Source organism: Tamandua tetradactyla, chromosome 21, assembly GCF_023851605.1.
Source record: "Tamandua tetradactyla isolate mTamTet1 chromosome 21, mTamTet1.pri, whole genome shotgun sequence".
Lineage (NCBI taxonomy): Eukaryota > Metazoa > Chordata > Mammalia > Pilosa > Myrmecophagidae > Tamandua > Tamandua tetradactyla.
Window position 1 is genome coordinate 39,744,155 of NC_135347.1, and position 21,745 is coordinate 39,765,899.

Below are 21,745 nucleotides of genomic sequence, written 5' to 3' on the forward strand. Positions count from 1 at the left end.
ATGATATATACTTTATTTTCACAATGACCGTAAAGAAGAATTAAGTGAAGGAATAGAGTTTTCTCTTTCATTGGCCAACACACAAGCCAACATGGGGGATGTGGTATTATAAAGTGACCATACGTGGAAAGGGCCACAAGCTCATGATGATAGTTCTGCTACACAGGTGTGGAAAGAAGTAGAAAACAACACTTGACTGATAATGTTTGCAAGAAATATAATTGAAAATATAGTCACAGAATCCCAAGAGCATATCAGATCTTATGTTCCTTTATTCAATTACCAGGTAGCACCCAACCTAACCATTTCTTCCATATGTAGAATCTATGGCTTCCCTCAATAACTCATTCCAGCTTTTGGCAATGGTCATAAAAAAGTAAACCTTTTTTTTTATCTAACTTCAGCTGCTCATATGATATGATCAAAACCCCTAGAATCATGCTAAGTACATATGAGGTACTACACAAACCTCTGTTGATGGATTGGTGACTTCAGTCTGTTTCCAATGGAAACAGGAAAAATACACAGAGAGAAACATTGAAAATGGTTAGCAATAAGAGGAAGGTGATTAGGGACAAATGTAGAGTAGAACTGAGGAAGAAAACAAAATAGAACACCTCACTATGTCCTAGTACAGTCTGACCTATTTCAGAAGACAAAGGCAGACACTAACAAAACATGAATTGTAACATAGAACTTACTAAAGCATAACCTCAGAATTATCTATTGCTTGATTACTTTCTCACTCACTTTCATGAAAATAACTCCCAAATTAATTAATCCCTCTCTCTCTCCATCTAACCCTGACTTCTTTCCACAATTCCAGTTCCACTTATGTAGCTGTATAACTTTTTTAGATGGTAAGATGGGATGTTCTTTGCCCTCAACATGGACTGCTTCCTCCATACCTTCCCTGCTAGTACAGAAGGCATCTTTGGTAAGATGCAGTGGACAGAAGCATGAACCAATGACACACTGTGTGAGAAGTCATCAAAATTAAAAAGAACGACTGCTGGCTTGGCTTGCAGATTCCACAGTGTCTTGGCTCCAACAATAGATAGAAAAAACCTAATTCTGCCAGTCCATGAAGGAGTTAGAGAACTCGGGAGGAGAGGGTAGGTGACATACCGAGAAAACGAATACAGGAGATTGGATCACAGCAGGACTCTTTCTGGTAATGGAATGGGCATGCCTGCCATCCCAGATGATAATAAAGGGGGCTAAATTTGGATACTCTGGTAGCATCACAAATTTAAAATTTCTAAAATTAAACTTCCCCAAGAACCAGTTTCTGCTGATTCCTTTGTTTGTTAAGAGTACGCTTGTTCTCTCAAGCTCCAAACATGAGTCACCTTGCCTTATTCATTATCCTCCCGTGTCCCAACTTCTAATTAAAAATTAGGTTGGATCTGTTTAAACTTCAGCACTTTTTTTTGCAAGTTTCTGCTGCTTTCTTTTGCTTCAACTCTAACTTGCTCTTGACCTCACACTTGGCTCCCTGACTATAGCCCTATGACTCTTCCAATCAATCCATCCAGCAGCTCCCTCTATGAGTTTCCTAAAGCCTTGCTTTGACTGGGTCATTCTTCAAATCAAAAACATTCTGGTATTCAGTGAAGTGAGACTAAATGGAGAGAGAGAGGGATTAATTAATTTGGGAGTTATTTTCATATGCCAGCAATGGTATTCTAAGTTACTTCCAAATGTCCCCCAAACTGCCTTCCTGCCCCGCCTTTTCCTCTCCTTGTATACAATTCCTGGTCATCAACTAAACTGGCTGTACTACTTCCCACTACCCTTTACCACTTCAGCTTCTGCCATTTCCTTTTCCTGGATTAGAATCCCCAACAGCAGCCCACACACACCCCCACCACCCCCCAGCAGAGTCTTACCCATTAATGTTATGAGCTGCCCTCTACATTTTTAGTCTCACTTCACTGTTCCATCAGATCCCTCTTCAGAAAGGTCCCCTACTTTCAGAAAGCCTTCAATTGACTTCTTTTTGTAGCCAAACATACAGTTTTGCATTCAAGGATCTTACTTTCTCTACTAGACTTTATGCCCTTGGAAATGAGGGACTGCCTATTTTCTCCTTCATGTTATTCATACGCTCCTCAGTGTCCCTTACAAACTGAGCTTGGGAATTATTTTAAGTGAATAAATGCAAAAGCAAAATGACTCTTCCAGATATATTGTTTTTTGTTGAGTGTTGTTGTTGTTGAGTGTTGCATGGTCCGGGAATCAAACCCCAGTCTCCCGCAAGGAAGGTGAGCACTCTACCACGGAACCACCCATGCACCACCCAGATACGCTGCTTCTAAAACAGTGCTTTGGCAACACAGAATCACCTGTGATGCTTGTTTAGCTATTGTGATTCAAAAAGTCTGGTCCAAGACCCAAGAATATGTATTTTAAACAGAAACTCCATTAGGTACCATGGAAAAAAGTGTTGCCAATGCAATTCATGATCTGAGATGTTGAGATAGAGCCTTCACTAAGCAATCTTCCCTTAAAAAACAACTGTAAAACACTTCATACCTCACGTAGTAAAGCAATTGATATTCAATTATAATAAAAATCATAAACTGATGTTCAATAAAAGTAAACACAGATATTTGGAGTTAAATTTTATATTTTAATGCTCATTTAGGTGAAATAAATCAAGCAGGATAATTTTTCAGAGGCTAATGAAAATCATTTGTATTCCAAGGAAAAGACTGTTCTCAAATATGTACTATGTACACTATTAAAAAAATAGCAACTAATCTAATTACAGGAAGGGTTTTTATTTGCTACAGAAACAACATATATTGTTATTTTCCTAAAGTCCAAATAACTTGTAATCCAAGATTGTACAATAGGAAATAGTAGAAATTAGAGAAACAATGATTCTTCCCTAACTTCTGTTAGAATATAGCCTGACTTTGTCTATTTGCAGTCTGGCCCTATTTTACTTTTTTTCCAACCATTTATTATCTGTGTAAAGTTCTCCTGTGTTTTGGAAGCCCTGCCACGGAGTCAGTCTTCTTTGGCCTTCTGGCAGCCCGATGCCCGGGCCCCTTCCTAAAAGGCCATATCAGACCTGCTTTAGCTAAGGACAAAGGTCAAGAAAGTAAACATCTTGGTGTAAAATAACGAGTGCATCTTAGTCTTAACCACTAACCTTAGTAAACATCAAGTCTTGGGCCTCTTTGATTACATCAGAGATCTGATGTCCTCATACTATATGGACTGCTTTTGTTCTGAAATCATATATTGCCTCACGCATTTCTGTTACCCTGCAGTGCACAAATTGTCCAGCTGGCCATCACCAGAAAAACTTCTCCCAAACATAAGTATCAAAAAACCCATGTCCACTGCTATGCCTGGTGTGTCTTTCAGTCTAGTGGCTGCCCTCTCCCATGCTTTGCAGAAGCTTGGTCTGGGCCCAAATAGGCCTCATACTAGTTCTTATGGAAGACACTTTCCATGTATAAAATAAAATAAAAATAAATAAATAAAAATGGGATTTTTTCTCACCCTGACCTCAAATCCAAGCCTGACCTACTAGCTACAAGATATTGTGAAAGCATCCTCAGAATAAAGTCTGACCCAAAAAGTTACTCCATCTAACTGCTGTCTCTGCATAAGTTGTGCTTATTTTCAGAAAAATGAAGCAAGCAAATACTGCAGGAACCAGTGAGAACAGCAGCTCCGCAGCCATTGCCCCATCTCTCCAAGGGGAATCACAGAGTCACCAGCCAACATAATAGCAAAACCCTTCTTGACACTGGCCACCAGTTCCTGCCTTGCCATAGTCAGGGATGTCCCCTTCCCAGAGCGTGCATACTAAGCACCCAACCCTGACCTTACCTTACCTTTGCTCATTAAAGTAGTAAATTCCCTGCCTCTGAGCAGGATTTAGGCACCATTTTCTGAACACTGGATATATGTAAAAGTGTGTTCTAACACGACCAGGGACTGTGCGTGATCAGAACCAGTGATGAAACCCCTCTCCCTGCTTGCATCAGCCACCTGCGAGTGCATCCCCTGACCTCCTATAAAAGAACCACGTTTACCTCCCTTTGGGGAGTAGGAACCTTTAGGACACAAGCCCACCCTTCTCCATTATTTAGCCCAAAGAATAAAGTTCTGCTTTATTAACCAATTATTATTAACCAATTCTGGTTTCATTCTATTGGTGTGAACAACACTGGACAAGAGACCGGTTTGGAGGGTCTGGCCCAAAGAGGGTCAGTAACAAAAGGTAGTTGGGGGTAAAAAGTCAAAAAGGACATTCCTACCTCCTTCAGCTAAGAGGGATGTAATGGAGAGTCAAGGAAGGACCTTGTACAAGGACAGTAAGGGGGAAAGCAAGGTTATTTGCCGAAGAATGTCTTCAAAACAGAGTGAAGATATTCACTATAGACTGAGGAAGTCATATAACAGCACCTCCCTTCCCCCCCCCCAAAAAAACCCACAAATGTTGGCAGTGGTTAAATGAAGCTTTGCAATCACATCTCTCTGCCTAAAAAAAGAAAAGAAGGAAAAATTTCCATCTCTCATGGTGCACTCATTGCATATTTTGTACTTTATCATGGAATATTGCTTACATATCTCACTTACCTAAGTCTCAAAGGCACCATAAAGTGCTGAATGTAATAGTACAGGCTATGAGCACTGGAGGAATTCAGAAAGATCAGGGTGGGTGGAATAGTCAAGGGGGATTTCAATACAAAATCACTTTAGCTTTCTTCTTATCTTGAGCCACCTCCTAAACAACTGATTCTCAGATATAGCTAGTGAGGCCTTTGATGATTTCTTATAAAGTCAACTTTGGTGTTTACCTAGGATTTCTTATAGCTCCTTCTGCTAATTTACATGCTCTTTGAATTGAACAAGGGAAGTAAGATCTTTTGCAATTAATAGCATAATAGTGAAGTGATTCTGGTTTACAAGGTTATTTCCATGTTCCAATTGACACATGTAAGTCCAAAGTTTTAATAACTGAGTTATGGTATATTCTAAACAGTGGCCCATCTTCTGTACACAGAAGTCCTTTTCTGAAGGTCATCTACATGACCCCAATTCTACTGAGAAAGCCTATGAAGATTTGTTGCTACACTGTAATCCACAAAAACAAGAAAAGGGGTTGGGGTGGTGAAAGAAAGAAAGAGGAAGGAAGGATGGAAGGACAAAGAGAATTGAGCTGCGATATTTACCCTCTTAATTTTGCCATCCCACAACCTCATTTCCTCTCCTGACACTTTTCTATACCAAACAGTACCTAAACAAAACTCCCCTGCATTCCCAAATGGCATTCAAACCAATATTCTAAGAGGTACAGAAGCAAGAAATCCATGACTACAGAGAAAACTTTTTCTCCAGGGATTTATAAATGAACAATGTGAATATTAAATTATCATTTTGAGCATTTTTTATTTTATTACAAAATTTTATTACAATTAATTAATCTGAAAAGAAATTTCATTCCTTTATCCCATAAACTCTAGTTCTAGAAATATAACCAAAATAAATAACCATGGATATACAATTTATATATAAAAATTTAGTCACATTATTTTAAATACCAAAGTAACTATAAGATAAATGTCTAAAAATAAAACATTGGTTAAATATCTTATAATTTATTAATAAACCAGAATTGTATATAATCATAAAAGGAATGCTATATTCATGGGATTGAGAAAGCCTTCTTGACCAAAAGGAAGGAAGAGAAAAATGAAACAAAATAAAGTTTCAGTGGCTGGGAGATTTTAGAGTCAAGAGGTTATCCTGGAGGTTATTCATATGCATTATATAAATATCCCTTTTTAGTTTATGGTGTATTGGAGTGACTAGAGGGAAGTACCTGAAACTGCTGAACTGGATTCCAGTAGCCTTGATTCTTGAAGATGACTGTATAACCATATAATTTTTACAATGTGACCATGTGATTGTGAAAACCTTGTGTTCAATGTTCCCTTTATCCTGGGTATGGACAGGTGAGTAAAAAAATAAGGACAGAAAAGAAATAAATAATGTGGGGGATAAGCGTAAAAACAAAATTGGGTAGATTGCAATACTAGTGGTCAATAAGAGGGAGGGGAAAGAGGCATGGGATGTATAGGTGTTTTCTTTTTTCTTTTTCTGGAGTGATGTAAATGTTCTAAAAATGATTATGTTAATGAACACATAACTATATGACAATACTATAAGCCATTGATTGTATATTTTGGTTGGACTTGTGGTGCATGAAGATATTTCAATAAAAATTTTAAAAAATAAAGTGATGCTATATAAAGCTATTGAATAAAATAATTTTTAAAGCAGATTATGAAATACTACATACAGAGTATGGTAACATTTTCTATGACACATATAATTGAAAAAAATAAACACTAAGAAGATAACCAAAATGTTAATAATGGCAGTTTCTGACTTGTGGAGTATTGTTGATTTCTTTCTTATCCTTAGTACTTACCTATTTTATCTATTTTCTATAATAAGCAGGCAATATTCTAGTAACCCGTACAAAAATGAGAAAATTCTTGGATTTTAGTTATGTCTGGTGTTTTAGTTTGTAAAAGCTACTAGAATGCAAACATTTTATTATTCTATGTATTAAGTTGCAAGTTTACAGTGCTAAGGCCATGAAAAGGCCCAAATTAAGGCATCCCAAGAAAGATACCTTAACTCCAAAGAAAGGGTCAATGAAGTTGTGGGTTTCTCTCTCAGCTGGGAGTGCACATGGCAACATCTGCTAGCTTTGCCTCCTCATTTCATAAGGCTTTCCCAGGGGGATTTTCTTTCTGGATCTCCAAAGATCTCTGGCTGTGTGGACTCTGTAGGTTCTGAGCTTTTTCCAAAATTGTTCCCTCTTAAAGGGTTCCAGTAAGCAACCCCACTTTAAATGGGTGGAGACACATCTCCAAGGAAACCATCTAATCAAAAGATACCACCCACATCTGGGTGGGTCACATCTCCATGGAAACAATAAAAAAGATCCCACCCAGCTAATATCGAATGAGGATTAAAGGACATGGCTTTTCTGGGGTACTTATGTAGCTTCAAACCAGCACATCTGGCTTACTTTGAGCAAGTTGCTTAAGCTAACTCAGTAAGTTACTTACCTAAAAAACTGGGGCAATAACTGTACCAACCTCATGGGATTGGGTAATAATGAAAATAAATAATATAATTCATGTAAAATTCTTAGTATTGGAATGTGAATAAATGGGGGCTTGAAAAGACCAGCTGAAGGATCCTGTACAGGAATTCCAAATTTTCTCCTCTCCTTTTATTCTAATCATTTTAACCATCAAAAATTTAGTTAATCTGCCCTAGAGTGCAAACTCTACTGAATCAAATAAGTGTTCCCCTAACTTGTGGGAGTTGGTTGCATCAAAGAATATAAGTATGGCTGAGGGCCAAGTTGATATTTTCTACCAGCTGTATTACACATTGATGGTTTCAATAAATGGCCATAATGGCCAACAGGGGAAAGAAAAGAATTATCTTCCTAATCCACGCTCTTTGGGAATTCTAAGAAGGAAACACATAATTACTAGAATTTGGCTGGCATATTGAACCTGGTACATTAAGAAAAGTCATGGGACTTTTAATGATAGAAAATGGTTCAGACCCCAGGTTTGTATGTCATCAAATAAAAATAAGCCCTTTAAGCAAAGTACTCTGATGAAGAAATGTTTTACTTCTGGGTATATTTCAGTCATTTAAACTGGAAAAATAAATTGTTAATCTGTATGAATATGATACTTTCATTTTTCTTGGATATATATGTCCATGTAATCAGGCAATAATCTGATTGAAGACATCCACAAATTCAGAGATTCACTCATTCGTTCCTTCATTCATTCACCCAACAACTATTTATTGATCACTTAGCGTGTGTCATTCTTTATGTAGGTACTGAGAATATGAGGAAGATCTACTCCCCTGGAGCATACAGCAGTACAAAAAGTAATTAAATAATTATATATAAATACACATAAACTTAATGTAATTAATGCTTCAAAGACGAGGCAGTACAGTACTAGGTGAAAAGAGAGGATATGGAATTAAAAGCATCAACCTTTTAATGTGCTGAGTAAAGTTTCTCTCTTTTTTCCCTTGTGAACACCAATCATGGTATATCTGCATCCATATTTTAACCCAGTGAATTGAGAATGTTCGGAGGATTTGGAGGGACAGATTAGCCACAAATTGTTGTGCCAGTTATGGATTCTACAATTCTAAGGTGTGTCAGATTGAGGTAGCAGCCCAAATCACACCCTACCTTGGCATTTCCAGGCAAGGGCTTATAAAGGAAAAGAAGATTATACGAGTTGTTTGTAGTTGGTGGATATTTGGGGTACTCCAATTGGCCTTTCAGATTAGAGAGTTAACTGGTTCTTCATCTTGTGATTTATTTACAATGTCTGGATATCCTTAGGGTTTCAGGAACATAGTTGCTTGAAGCTTTGCATACTGTCACAGTTTGTGATATCTGGCTGAGATCTACATAAGATTCACCTCCAGAATGACTTTCCAACTGCATTTGAAATCTCTTAGCCATAGAAATCTATTTTGCTCTATTTCTTTTAATACCCCCAGCAGTTTTCCTGCAGAGAGTATCCAAAGGAAAATTTACCTTTTTCTGCTGTTCACAAAGGATTAGCAGTGTTGCTTTATGTAGGACACACTTTCCCCTAATCTGATGTTCCCTTCCATATGGAGGCAATCCCCTGTAGTAACACCCATGGCCTCTCTTGGACTCACTCCTCCCTTGAAGAGTGATTTCTTTTTGTGGCGGGGCAGGGGGGAATGCATGGTCTAGGAATCAAACCCAGGACTCCTGCGTGGAAGGCAAGCAAGCATTCTATCAGAAGAGTGATTTCTTTTTAATTAATACTTTGTGTGAAAGACAAATCGAGTCAAGTTTGATGACTATAGCATTTCATTTAGGACACCCAAGTTTTGCTGCAGCAAAGGAAGCCAAAAGGGAAGTAGCTTCAGGGTTCTAGGGATGAGAAAGGAGTTTTATATACACAGAAAGGAAATCAGTTTGACTGCTATTGATTGGATCAGGATTTACTGATCTTCCAGGGGCAGGTTTTGGGCAGGTGGGCTTTATTTTGTAGTAGGTCAGAGGTAATGAACTAGGAGCTTGATTGGCCCTCTAGGCGAGCTGACTTGGTGGGGATTTCAAATTTCAGAAGTAGAAACTCCAAAGGGCAGGGTTTTAGTTGGTTTTTGTTTTTTATTTCACTGAGGGGGACCAGAGCTTTCTCTACACAATTTTATCACATTGAAAGAAAAATTGACCTTGCATAGCAAGGTCTGCTCCCCTTCCCTTCCCTTCTTCTGAGAGCCAGCCTCTGCAGAGAGAACTTGTATTTCATATTGTAGGCCTATCATAAAATGCCTTACAGGGAACTGCCTGGAAAGCATCTGCCTAATTCTGAGCTTCAGTATCAGAAATCACACTGACTCACAGATACAAACCATATTCTCCAATATCAACATTACCAGAAATTAAAGTAATAGTCCACTTCCTATACGCTTTACTATTCTGTCTTAGTTTTCAAATGGTTCTGAGTCAGGAAGGGCCCCTCAAACCTCAAGATAAGAAATGCAATTTCAGTTTCCAGTTCTAAAACCATGAAGGAATTTAGTTGTCCAGGATAAAAACAAGGGGCCATTAAGCAATATCTTTCCTCGAACATTTCTCATGCCTGTTGTGATAGAGCTAGTCAACAAGCAACTTCCATTTCTTATCAAGCCCAACTCTTCTATGCTTTTGGTTTCTTATCCAAATATGGCCATGACCAAAGTAATTAATATCCAATTGCAGATTGTTTTGACCACCAGAATGCCAGCCAGTTGTAAATATTACTGCTCCTTCCTGCTTGCTAGGGAATGGAGGAATAATTCTACTAGTTCAACCCTCTAGTAACTGATGAGAAGAAGCCATTTCTACCATATGCTTCCAATTCAGCTGGTTTGGTCTGCCTAAAAGTTCTAAGGTCCAAGTACTGTGTAGCCAAAAGAGACCTCTTGTAATCCTTCCTCTTTCCATTGTCCCTTGAAGACCAATAATCTAGATGCATAAATTATGAGGAAAAACAGGCAGAAAAAAATGTGCAGGAGTTCAGGGCCATTGATTGACATTTTGCCATTTCCCCTCTGACAGCAACTCTTACTCCTCTCCCCAAACACACCACTTCACTCTGCTCCAGTCACACACTGGCCGTTCCTAGGACGTGCCACCCAGGTTTCCACCTCGGGACCTTGGAGTGTTTGTTCCCTTTGTATTGATGCTCTTCCCCAAGTTATGGACTTGGCTCATTTCTCACATTCTACCTGCTATCACCTTCCCGGTGAGGCTGTCCTCAATGGTCCTGTTTAAAACTGCAACCCCGGCTACTAGCCGGAAATCCGTGGATGCTTCCCTGATTTATATTTCTCTTATCTTATCACTTCTAAGTGATAGCACTTATCACTGTCTAACAAACTATATTTCTTATTTCTGTATTTTGTTTATTATTTGTCTCTTCATTTGTAAGTTCTATGAGGTCAGGGATATTTTTCCTAACTCCTTGGTTCCCTGCTATCTCTCCAGCATCTGGCACTTAGAAAGCATATACTAATGAATGAATGAATGAATGAATGAAGTGATTCCTGTTGTATTTCATCCCACCTATCAAATCCATTAAATTATATTCATGACAAGGACTGTCCTAACCATCAATGAGGGATCATTTTATAGAGCTGAGGAACTGATAATTATGTAAAATTAAGACCTGTGAATAGACACTATTCAAATTGCAATGGTTTAGTAAAATCTCCTTCTAATTCTATTTTCTCTCCATTTTTTCAGTCTCTTCTTCTTATCATAGCACAAAAATGGCAAGAACAGGCAATGCTAAAAAATGGAGACAGAACTACGTCCAGTTGTCAGCGCCATATTAGACTACTGACCATAGCTACAACAGATTCCTTCGAAAGGCTTTCTTGTAAGAGGTTTGTGTCTTACTTTTTTTAAGTTAAATAACCAGATAAGTAATTTTGACAAACTCTTTAGCTTTAAAACATCAGCTTCTCATGCTGTATATAAGAACATGCTAGAACTGATACTATGGCAAGGGCAAACTGATGAAGAAGTGGGAGAGCAACAGCGCTTCATTTTAGTCAAAGTCAAAACCCTGAGAGCCAGAGAGTATGTCTGGAAACTTCCAGACTGTGCTTACCCTGTGACATATCTCTACCTTGGCCCTGTTGAGCTCCAGGAACTCCATGAAAGTCCAATGTCTGCACTCACACAGCAACACCACAGAGGCAATATGGGGTAGAGTTAAGCACGTGGCTTCTGAAATCAGGAGACCTGAGTTTGAACCCCCAGACTAACACTGTGTGATAGTAGACCTTATTTAATCTGTGTGCCAAAGATTCCTCACATACAAATGGAGATGATAAGCACACCTACCTTTTAAGGTGGTTGTAAGGATTTAATAAGATTGTTAAAATGCTTTGTATGTATAAACATTCAATACAAGGCTATCCCTACTATTTCTGCCTATGTTTCAGGACCACAAGCTGGGGAGGAGCCCATGAGGGCCACACTTCTAGTTAGTTTGAATGTAGCTCTGAGAGGGCTGTGACTACACTCCTCATACTCAGCACCTGGCAGAATGCCTAGCACATAGACAGTTTTCTCTGTGCACTGGTTGAATGAATGAGCTTACTACAGGAATAAAGGCCCTTTTTTGGAGAATTCCAGTCCACACTTGAAAGATAATGTGTCTTTCTTAGCTCCTTAGAGTAGGATTTTCATATCCTTCATCCTTTAAACCATCTAAGTTATATCCTTTAGACTGTCTAATATGATATCTTGTTTCGAGGAGGCACCAAAATATTTATTGAGTTGCTATTAGGTTAAATAAACATAAAAATATACTAAAAGAAACTTTATCTTTTCTGGGTGATTTTCCTGGAGAGGCAAAGGGCTCCTGGGGTCATGAGAACCATTGCCTGATTTAAAATGTCTTCCCACTGCAGGTCTATGGTGAGAGGAAGAGGAACTTGTGCTGCTAAGCATGGGATTGTTTTGAGAAGTGAATACAATGCCAGTATGCCTGGCACCTGCTGAGACTCTATAAAAGTTAGTTTCCTTTCCCAATAGTTCTAGGTCTTACTGTCCCTGATGGTGGCAAGTAACGCAGAATGCTCTCTGTACTTGCTATTGCCAGATAAAAGGAACCTCTTAGTAGAAAAAAGCATCTCTAACCCTTGCAATGCTTCATGTTCTGGTACTGCAGATGGTGACAATGAGTCCCCACCCCACCCCCACCTCACCCCCAGAAGAAACTTTAAAGCTCAGTCTCTTTAATCAATTTTAATATCATAAATTACAAAGTATCAAAGGAAATGCTTGGGACTATTAAAAGAAGACATGCCATTCGCTATCCATTTTGGATAGGCATCTGTAACATTTGTTTCAAAATAACATCGATTTTTTCAATTACAGCTCTAGTGAATTTATGTGCCTCATTATAAAGTAATTCTGCAGGAGTTGAGGGATTCAAAAGTAGAGTCATTAACTCTTTCTATGGAGGAAAACCACAATAACCTACAAAGAAAGAGTGAAACGTAAATAATAATCTCATATTTAATACACAGCCAATATGTTTTTAAGATATATTCCTCATCACATACTAATCAGTCTCCTTGAATTTGACTGTTCAAAAAAAGATCAACCTACTCTTGATTGTCTGAGTTTAAATAAATCGTGACATGATCCTGAGAACTTGGCAAGAACATCAATGATTTTGCATCTGGCATCACACACCAGCTGCATGTTGAGGGACTGAAAAGCTTTTCTATTTCTTTACCTTGCTTCATTAGCAAATATGTGCTGCTGCATGCATTACCGCATGTGTGTAGGCTCAGCGCCCCATATGGAGAGGCATCCAGCAACGTTACAAAACCCAGGCATCATTTGCTGTCATGCTGGACTTTCAAAAAAAATAATAAGATATTTTCTTCTGAAATGTATTTATCTATAAATGGACATATGTTTATTTGTCACTAGAGCTATATGCTTAATGTATATTGGTGGAACCTGTTGCAAGTCTCTAATGGAGAAATAAGTTTAGCTGTCACAGTTGAACATATGTACAGTATGGTACCCATCTTCAAGTCATCATACAGTAAAAAACAACAATTTCCTTGCCAAATCTATGTCCAACACATTTTCTACTTAGTTCTTGACAACTATACTAGTTACTGAAAAAATATCTGTACTGTGAGCTTTATGGTTAGCTGATTAAATTTTTTCCAGTGTCTTCAGTCTCATCACAATTATTTACCTTATAGTTGAATATTATAAGTTTAGGAAATACTTCTTTGTATTAGTTGTCTATTGCTGTATAACAAATTACCTCAAAATTTAGTGGCTTAAAACAGCCATAGTAATTTATTATCTCATGGTTTCTGTGCATCTGGAAATCAGGACTGGCTTGGCTGGTCAGTTATGGTTCAGGGTCTCTCATAAGGTGACAGATTAGAGGCCAAGGCTGTGGTCATCTTAGGACTTGATTGTGCTGGAGGGCCCACCTCCAAGATGGCTCATTTGCATGGTTGGCAGGTTGTGGCTGGCTGTTTTTGGCATAAAGTCTTAGTCCTTTTTTTAGTGGAACTCTCTAGAAGGCTCCTTGAATGTCCTCATGGTATAGCAGCTGCACTTCTGCAGAGTAACAGATCTAAGAAAGCAAGGCAAAGAGTCAATGTTTTTTATGCTCTAGCCTTGGAAGTCACACATCATAACTTCCTCTACATCTTATTGCCCAGATGGACCAATCCTGATACAATGTGGGGGAAAACCAGACAAGGGCTTGACTATTTGAAGTTAAGAGCAATGAGGGCCATCTTGAAGGCTAGCTACCACACTCTTAAATGATCTTTATTTTCAAATGTATAATCTTCCATTGTACATACACATTAATTTGATTAAAATCTGATTTTTCATATGTTCACTCTTCTGTCTAGGTTGAACATTAAAATAGCAGTAAAAAAAAAAGTGCAACTAGAGATCTCCAACCATAATAATTGAATCAAACTAAAAATTATAAAGCCTGCATTTAGCCAAAGAAAAAAAATATCTGACAATATGGCAATAGTCATTTCTAATCCATTTGAAACACTTACTCTATAATGAAAATTAATATCAATGTAAGTCATGGTTTAAAGTTTTAGATCAGGAACGTAATTATTTAGAGAGACCTTGCCACCGCATCTTATTCAATATTCTGAGACAAAATCAATGATTAATCTCAAACTCAAGTATTTTGTAAATAAAGAAATAAAAGCTTCATCATGTGTCTGATCTTCTGAAAGCTTTTTATTAATGACATGTCAAATGAAGAGAAGGAAATATTCATGCAGAACTTATCATTAAGCTATTATAGAATCTTTAAGTAGCCAACTGTCATGGTTAGGGACAGGTGTCAACTTGGCCAAGTTGTGGTACCTGTTCATCTGATTGGGCAAGCGCTGGCCTGTCTGTTGCAATGAGGACATTTCATAGGATTAGGTCATGATCACATCAGCTACATCCACAGCTGATTCCATTTGTAATCAGCCAAAGGGGAGTGTCTTCTGCAATTAGTGATGCTAAATCCAATCATGGGAAGCCTTTTAAGGAGGACTCAGAGGAGACAGGTTCCATTCCTGCTTTGGCTGGTGAGCCTCTCCTGTGGAGTTCATCCAGGCCATCCATTGGAGTCATCGGCTTCGCAGCCTGCCCTGTGGATTTTGGACTCTGCGTTCCTACGGTCACGTGAGACACTTTCATAAATTTTATATTTGCAAGTGTTCCCTGTTGATTCTGTTCTCTAGAGAACCCTAACTAATACATCTTGGTACCAGGAGTGGTTCTTAAGGAACAGAATCTTAAAAATGGGTTTTTATGAATGGTTTTCTACTCTGACTGGGCTCAGAGACACTAAGGACTCTGATTCCCATAATCAGAATGACACTCCCAATCCATGGACTGAGTTGGCAAAGGAGATAGTCAAAATATCATCATTCGATTCTCCTAATGCTTTACTTGTACGAAGCCAGACTCTGGGGGATAATGTTTTTGACACCTTTACAGAGTTTTGTAGAAATAAGAGTTATAGAGATGTTGGTTGGTTGTTGTTAGATACACTGTCTACATTAAAGGGTGAAAGGGATGGGCTTAAGGCTTCAAACAAGAAGCTTAAGTGCCGTCTGAAAGATGTAGAGGTTTCTATGAGTATCCTGAAGGAAAATTTTATTTCCTGTAGCCGTAGACTTGAGATCTCTGAAAATCAGACCCAGAATCTTATTGTTAGAGTAGCAACTTTACAACGTAAACTGAAATCTCAGTTTTGCATGGTGTCTGCCGTTAAAGTGAGGGCATTGATTGGAAAGGAGTGGGACCCTGAACAATGGGATGGTGACATATGGATTGATAATGATGTTGGGGGTGAGGTTGAAACCCTAGACCATGCTGAGCCTTCTTTAGATAACTCTGTAATAGTCTGCCCTGAGGACATATAGCCGCCCCACCTCCAGCCTGCCTTGAGGAATTGGCCACCCAACCTCCTCCTGAAGGGATTAGCCCTAGAGTTATTAATTCTGTTTCACCAGATGAAACTGCAAATGAAAGCCCTGAAGAAAATGGCTTGGAAGATATTTCTAATTCTTTTCATGACCCACCCCCACCACCCCTCATTTCTTCTAGACCTATAACTAGACTAAAGTCCCAACAGGCCCCTAAAGGTGAGGTACAAAGTATCACACATGAGGAGGTACATTATACTCCAAAAGAACTGTGTGAATTTTCCAATTTATATAGACAGACATCAGGGGAATATGTGTGGCAATGGATTTTAAGAGTGTGGGATAATGGTGGGAGGAATATAAGGCTGGATCAGGCTGAATTTATTGATATGGGCCCACTAAGCAGAGATTCTGCATTCAATGTTATAGCTAGAGCAGTTAGAAAAGGTGTTAACAGCTTGTTTGGGTGGTTGGTTGAAACATGGATCAAAAGGTGGCCAACATTACCTGAGGTTGAAATGTCAGACTGCCCTGGTATAATGTAGATAAGGGGATCCAGAGACTTAGAGAGATTGGGATGTTAGAGTGGATTTATCATGCAAAGCCTGCTCTTACACCCCAGGAATGTCCAGAGGATGCACCTTTTACCAGAACAGTGAGAAATAAGTTTGTGAGACTAGCACCATCATCCCTCAAGAGCTCTGTGGTTGCACTTCTCTGTAGGTCAGATATTACTGTAGGAACTGCTGTCACTGAGCTGGAATCCTTAAACACAATGGGGATGACAGGATCCCGAGTTGGCAGAAGCCAGGTGGCAGCACTTAATCACCAAAGACAGGGTAGACGCGGCTATTATAATAGACAACAAACTCAAAGGAGGCATCAAAATTATATGACACGCAGAGATTTGTGGCATTGGCTAGTAAATCATGGGGTGCCTAGAAATACAATAGAAGGGCAGTCTACTAAATTCTTGTTGGAGCTGTATAAACAAAAGAGTTCTAGGTCAAGGGAACAGAAGTCTAACCTGAATTACAAAAACACAGAGTCACGGCCCCTTAATCAATTTCCAGACTTGAAACAGTTTACAGACCCTGAGCCCCTTGAATGAAGGGGAGGCCAGGTCCCTATGGGGGAGAAACCTGTTACACTGCCACAAATTTATACTGTTAACCTTCCTCTAAGTCTTCCCCAAGGGGACCGACGGCCTTTTACCAGGGTAACTGTGCATTGGGGAAAAGGAAATGATCAGATATTTCGGGGATTATTAGACACTGGTTCAGAAGTGACATTAATTCCAGGGGACCCAAAACGTCGCTCTGGACCACCAGTCAGAGTGGGGCCTTATGGAGGCCAGGTGATCAATGGAGTTTTAGCTCAGGTCCGTCTCACAGTGGGTCCAGTGGGCCCCCGGACCCATCCTGTAGTTATTTCCCCAGTTCCAGAATGTATAATTGGCATAGACATACTGGGCAACTGGCAGAATCCCCACGTTGGTTCTCTAACTCATGCAGTGAGGGCTATTATGGTGGGAAAGGCCAAGTGGAAGCCACTAGAACTGCCCCTACCAAGCAAAATAGTAAATCAAAAGCAATACCGTATTCCTGGAGGGATTGCAGAGATTACTGCCACTCTTAAGGACTTGAAAGATGCAGGGGTGGTGATTCCCACCACATCCCTGTTCAACTCTCCTATTTGGCCTGTGCAGAAAACAGATGGGTCTTGGAGAATGACAGTGGATTATCGTAAACTCAACCAGGTGGTAACTCCAATTGCAGCTGCTGTTCCAGATGTAGTATCATCACTTGAGCAAATCAGTACATCCCCTGGTACCCGGTATGCAGCTATTGATCTGGCAAATGCTTTTTTCTCAATAGCTATTAGTAAGGACCACCAGAAACAGTTTGCTTTCAGCTGGCAAGGTCAGCAATATACTTTCACTGTCCTACCTAAGGGGTATATCAACTCTCCAGCCCTATGTCATAATCTTGTTCGCAGAGAACTTGATCGATTCTCCCTCCCACAAGACATCACACTGGTCCATTATATTGATGATATCATGTTGATTGGACCTAGTGAGCAAGAAGTAGCAACTACTCTAGATTTACTGGTAAGGCATTTGCGTGTCAGAGGATGGGAGATAAATCCAATAAAAATACAGGGGCCTTCCACCTCAGTAAAATTTCTAGGTGTCCAGTGGTGTGGGGCATGTCGAGATATCCCTTCTAAGGTGAAGGATAAATTGCTGCATCTGGCCCCTCCCACAACCAAAAAAGAGGCACAACGCCTAGTTGGTCTTTTTGGATTTTGGTGACAACATATCCCTCATTTGGGTGTGCTACTCCGGCCCATTTATCGAGTGACCAGAAAAGCTACTAATTTTGAGTGGGGACCTGAACAAGAGGAGGCTCTGCGACAGGTCCAGGCTGCTGTGCAAGCTGCTCTGCCACTTGGGCCATATGATCCAGTAGATCCAATGGTGCTGGAAGTGTCAGTGGCAAATAGAGATGCTGTCTGGAGCCTTTGGCAGGCCCCTATAGGAGAATCACAATGCAGACCCTTAGGATTTTGGAGCAAAGCCTTACTATCTGCTGCAGATAACTACTCTCTTTTTGAGAAACAGCTTTTGGCCTGCTACTGGGCCTTAGTAGAGACTGAACGCTTAACCATGGGCCACCAAGTTACCATGAGACCTGAGTTGCCTATCATGAGTTGGGTGTTGTCTGACCCACCAAGCCATAAAGTTGGGCGTGCACAGCAGCACTCTATTGTAAAGTGGAAATGGTATATACGAGATAGAGCCAGAGCAGGTCCTGAAGGCACAAGTAAGTTACATGAAGAAGTGGCACAAATGCCCATGGTTTCCACTCCTGCTGCCACATTACCTTCTCTTTCCCAGACCAGAGCTATGGCCTCTTGGGGAGTTCCTTACAGTGAATTGACTGAGGAAGAGAAAACTCGGGCCTGGTTTACAGATGGTTCAGCACGATATGCAGGTACCACCCGAAAGTGGACAGCTGCAGCATTACAACCCCTTTCTGGGGTGTCCTTGAAGGACAGTGGTGAGGGGAAATCCTCCCAGTGGGCAGAACTCCGAGCAGTGCACCTGGTTGTTCATTTTGCTTGGAAGGAAAACTGGCCAGAGGTGCGTTTGTATACTGACTCATGGGCTGTTGCTAATGGTTTGGCTGGATGGTCAGGGACTTGGAAAGACCATAATTGGAAAATTGATGACAAAGAGGTCTGGGGAAGAAGTATGTGGATAGACCTTTCTGAGTGGGCTAAAAACATGAAGATATTTGTGTCCCATGTGAATGCACACCAGAGGGTGACTTCAGCAGAGGAAGATTTTAATAATCAAGTGGATAAGATGACCCGTTCTATGGATACCAGTCAGCCTCTTTCCCCAGCAACTCCTGTTATTGCCCAATGGGCTCATGAACAAAATGGTCATGGTGGTAGGGATGGAGGTTATACATGGGCTCAGCAACATGGACTTCCACTCACCAAGGCTGACCTGGCTAGAGCCACTGCTGAGTGCCCAATCTGCCAGCAGCAGAGACCCACACTCAGCCCCCGATATGGCACCATTCCCCGAGGTGACCAGCCAGCTACATGGTGGCAGGTTGATTACATTGGACCACTCCCTTCATGGAAGGGGCAGCGATTTGTTCTAACTGGAATAGACACATACTCTGGATATGGGTTTGCTTTCCCTGCACGCAATGCTTCTGCCAAAACTACTATCCGTGGGCTTACAGAATGCCTTATCCATCGTCATGGTATTCCACACAGCATTGCTTCGGATCAAGGAACACACTTCACAGCAAATGAAGTGCGGGAATGGGCACATGCTCATGGAATTCTCTGGTCTTACCATGTTCCCCATCATCCAGAAGCAGCTGGATTGATAGAACGGTGGAATGGCCTTTTGAAAACTCAATTACGGTGCCAACTAGGTGGCAAAAACTTGAAAGGCTGGGGTAATGTTCTCCAGGAAGCTGTGTATGCTCTGAATCAGCGTCCGCTGTATGGTGCTGTTTCTCCCATAGCCAGGATCCATGGGTCCAGGAACCAAGGGGTGGAAATGGGTGTGGTGCCACTCACTATTACTCCTAGTGATCCACTAGGAAAATTTTTGCTTCCTGTCCCTGCTACCCTGAGTTCTGCTGGTCTATAGGTTTTAGTTCCAAAATGGGGTGTGCTTTCTCCAGGAGAAACAACAGTGATACCACTAAACTGGAAGTTAAGATTGCCACCTGGCCACTTTGGGCTACTTATGCCTCTGGATCAACACACCAAGAAGGGGATTACATTATTGTCTGGGGTAATTGACCCTGACTATCAGAAGGAAGTAGGACTGCAACTACATAATGGAGGTAAAGAAGAGTTTTCTTGGAATATAGGAGATCCCCTGGGGCGTCTATTAGTACTACCATGCCCTGTGATTAAAATCAATGGAAAACTGCATCAACACAATCCAGGCAGGATCACTAATGGCTCTGAGACTTCAGGAATGAAGGTTTGGGTCACCCCACCAGGCAAAGAACCACGGCCAGCTGAAGTGCTTGCTGAGGGGAAAGGGAACATGGAATGGGTAGTGGAAGAAGGTAGTGATAAATATGAACTTCGACGACGTGATCAGTTACAGAAATGAGGACTGTAATGCTGTTTTGTTTGTGTTATACTATTTAAGTTGTAAGATATCAAGTTTAAGAATGAATGTTGCCCAAGGATTTGCACCCTATTCTGGAGAGATTTAATGTGTTTCCAGTTATATGCAGGACAGTTGAGTATTGTCAGGTAAAAGAAAAGAAAATGTGTGCTTATTTTTTTTCATTTGGAAATTAAGTATGGTCTATAGGTGCCAAGTTGACAAGGGGTGGACTGTCATGGTTAGGGACAGGTGTCAACTTGGCCAAGTTGTGGTACCTGTTCATCTGATTGGGCAAGCGCTGGCCTGTCTGTTGCAATGAGGACATTTCATAGGATTAGGTCATGATCACGTCAGCTACATCCACAGCTGATTCCATTTGTAATCAGCCAAAGGGGAGTGTCTTCTGCAATTAGTGATGCTAAATCCAATCATGGGAAGCCTTTTAAGGAGGACTCAGAGGTGACAGGTTCCATTCCTGCTTTGGCTGGTGAGCCTCTCCTGTGGAGTTCATCCAGGCCATCCATTGGAGTCATCGGCTTCACAGCCTGCCCTGTGGATTTTGGACTCTGCGGTCCTATGGTCACGTGAGACACTTTCATAAATTTTATATTTGCAAGTGTTCCCTGTTGATTCTGTTTCTCTAGAGAACCCTAACTAATACACCAACTTATCCATTCGACAAATATTTCTGAGCATCTGCTGCTTTGAGATACTCTAGAAATACAAAGAAAACTAAACCAAGGCCTTGGTCTTAAGGAACTTATAATTAGTTGAGTGATAAGTATCATAAGAGAAAAAAATATATGAATTTTACATACAATATGAATCATACAAAGATTTCTCATTTCTAATTGGCAAACCCAGAAGGGCATTATGGAGTATTGGCATTTGAGCTGAGTTTTTAAGGATGAGTAGATTTTAACAGTGGGGGACACAGGGTGGCGATTATTATCAAAGGAATAGCAAAACCAAAGTGTAAATATAGGATATCACAATGTATCACCAATACCACACACACTCCTCCCAAGCATAGGCTCATTATCCCACTAGCTCCATATTTCAGATCTTTCTCTTCTTCCATACTCCACTCAGTCCAACATCATCACCTTCTATTGGGTTTTTTATCACCTTCCACATTTTAGCCAGAACTCTTTCACTTGTAAAGTACTCTGACTCAAAATACCTTAGGCACCTGAGAAAAGTCTATTGGATAGCTCACAAAATAAATTATGAAAAGAGCAGGAAGGTAGCTGGGCCTTGGAGTCACCTGGTATCAGAAATACAAATGTCACCAAGATCATCCCTCTTTGGCTTATCATTGCCTCTCTCCTCCTATTGACTTCATTTACTCTTTTTAGATTCTTCTAAGTGGTTGGAAAGATGGTCTCTTGCAAACTTTCACCTTAAGTTTCAAAAAAGGACTATACTTCTCTTAATTCCACTTTGAATATCCTGGGTAAAGATTCTCAAAGACATTCCTTAAAATATAGTCCCACCCTTGGACTAACCTAATCAATTATG

At 40.2% G+C, this 21,745-nt stretch overlaps 1 long non-coding RNA gene across 1 annotated transcript in view; it reads right to left on the reverse strand.

Annotated features, from left to right (window-relative positions):
- Nucleotides 1-21,745, reverse strand: part of LOC143665584 (uncharacterized) — a 119,440-nt gene that overhangs the window by 9,006 nt on the left and 88,689 nt on the right. The window lies entirely within an intron of this gene.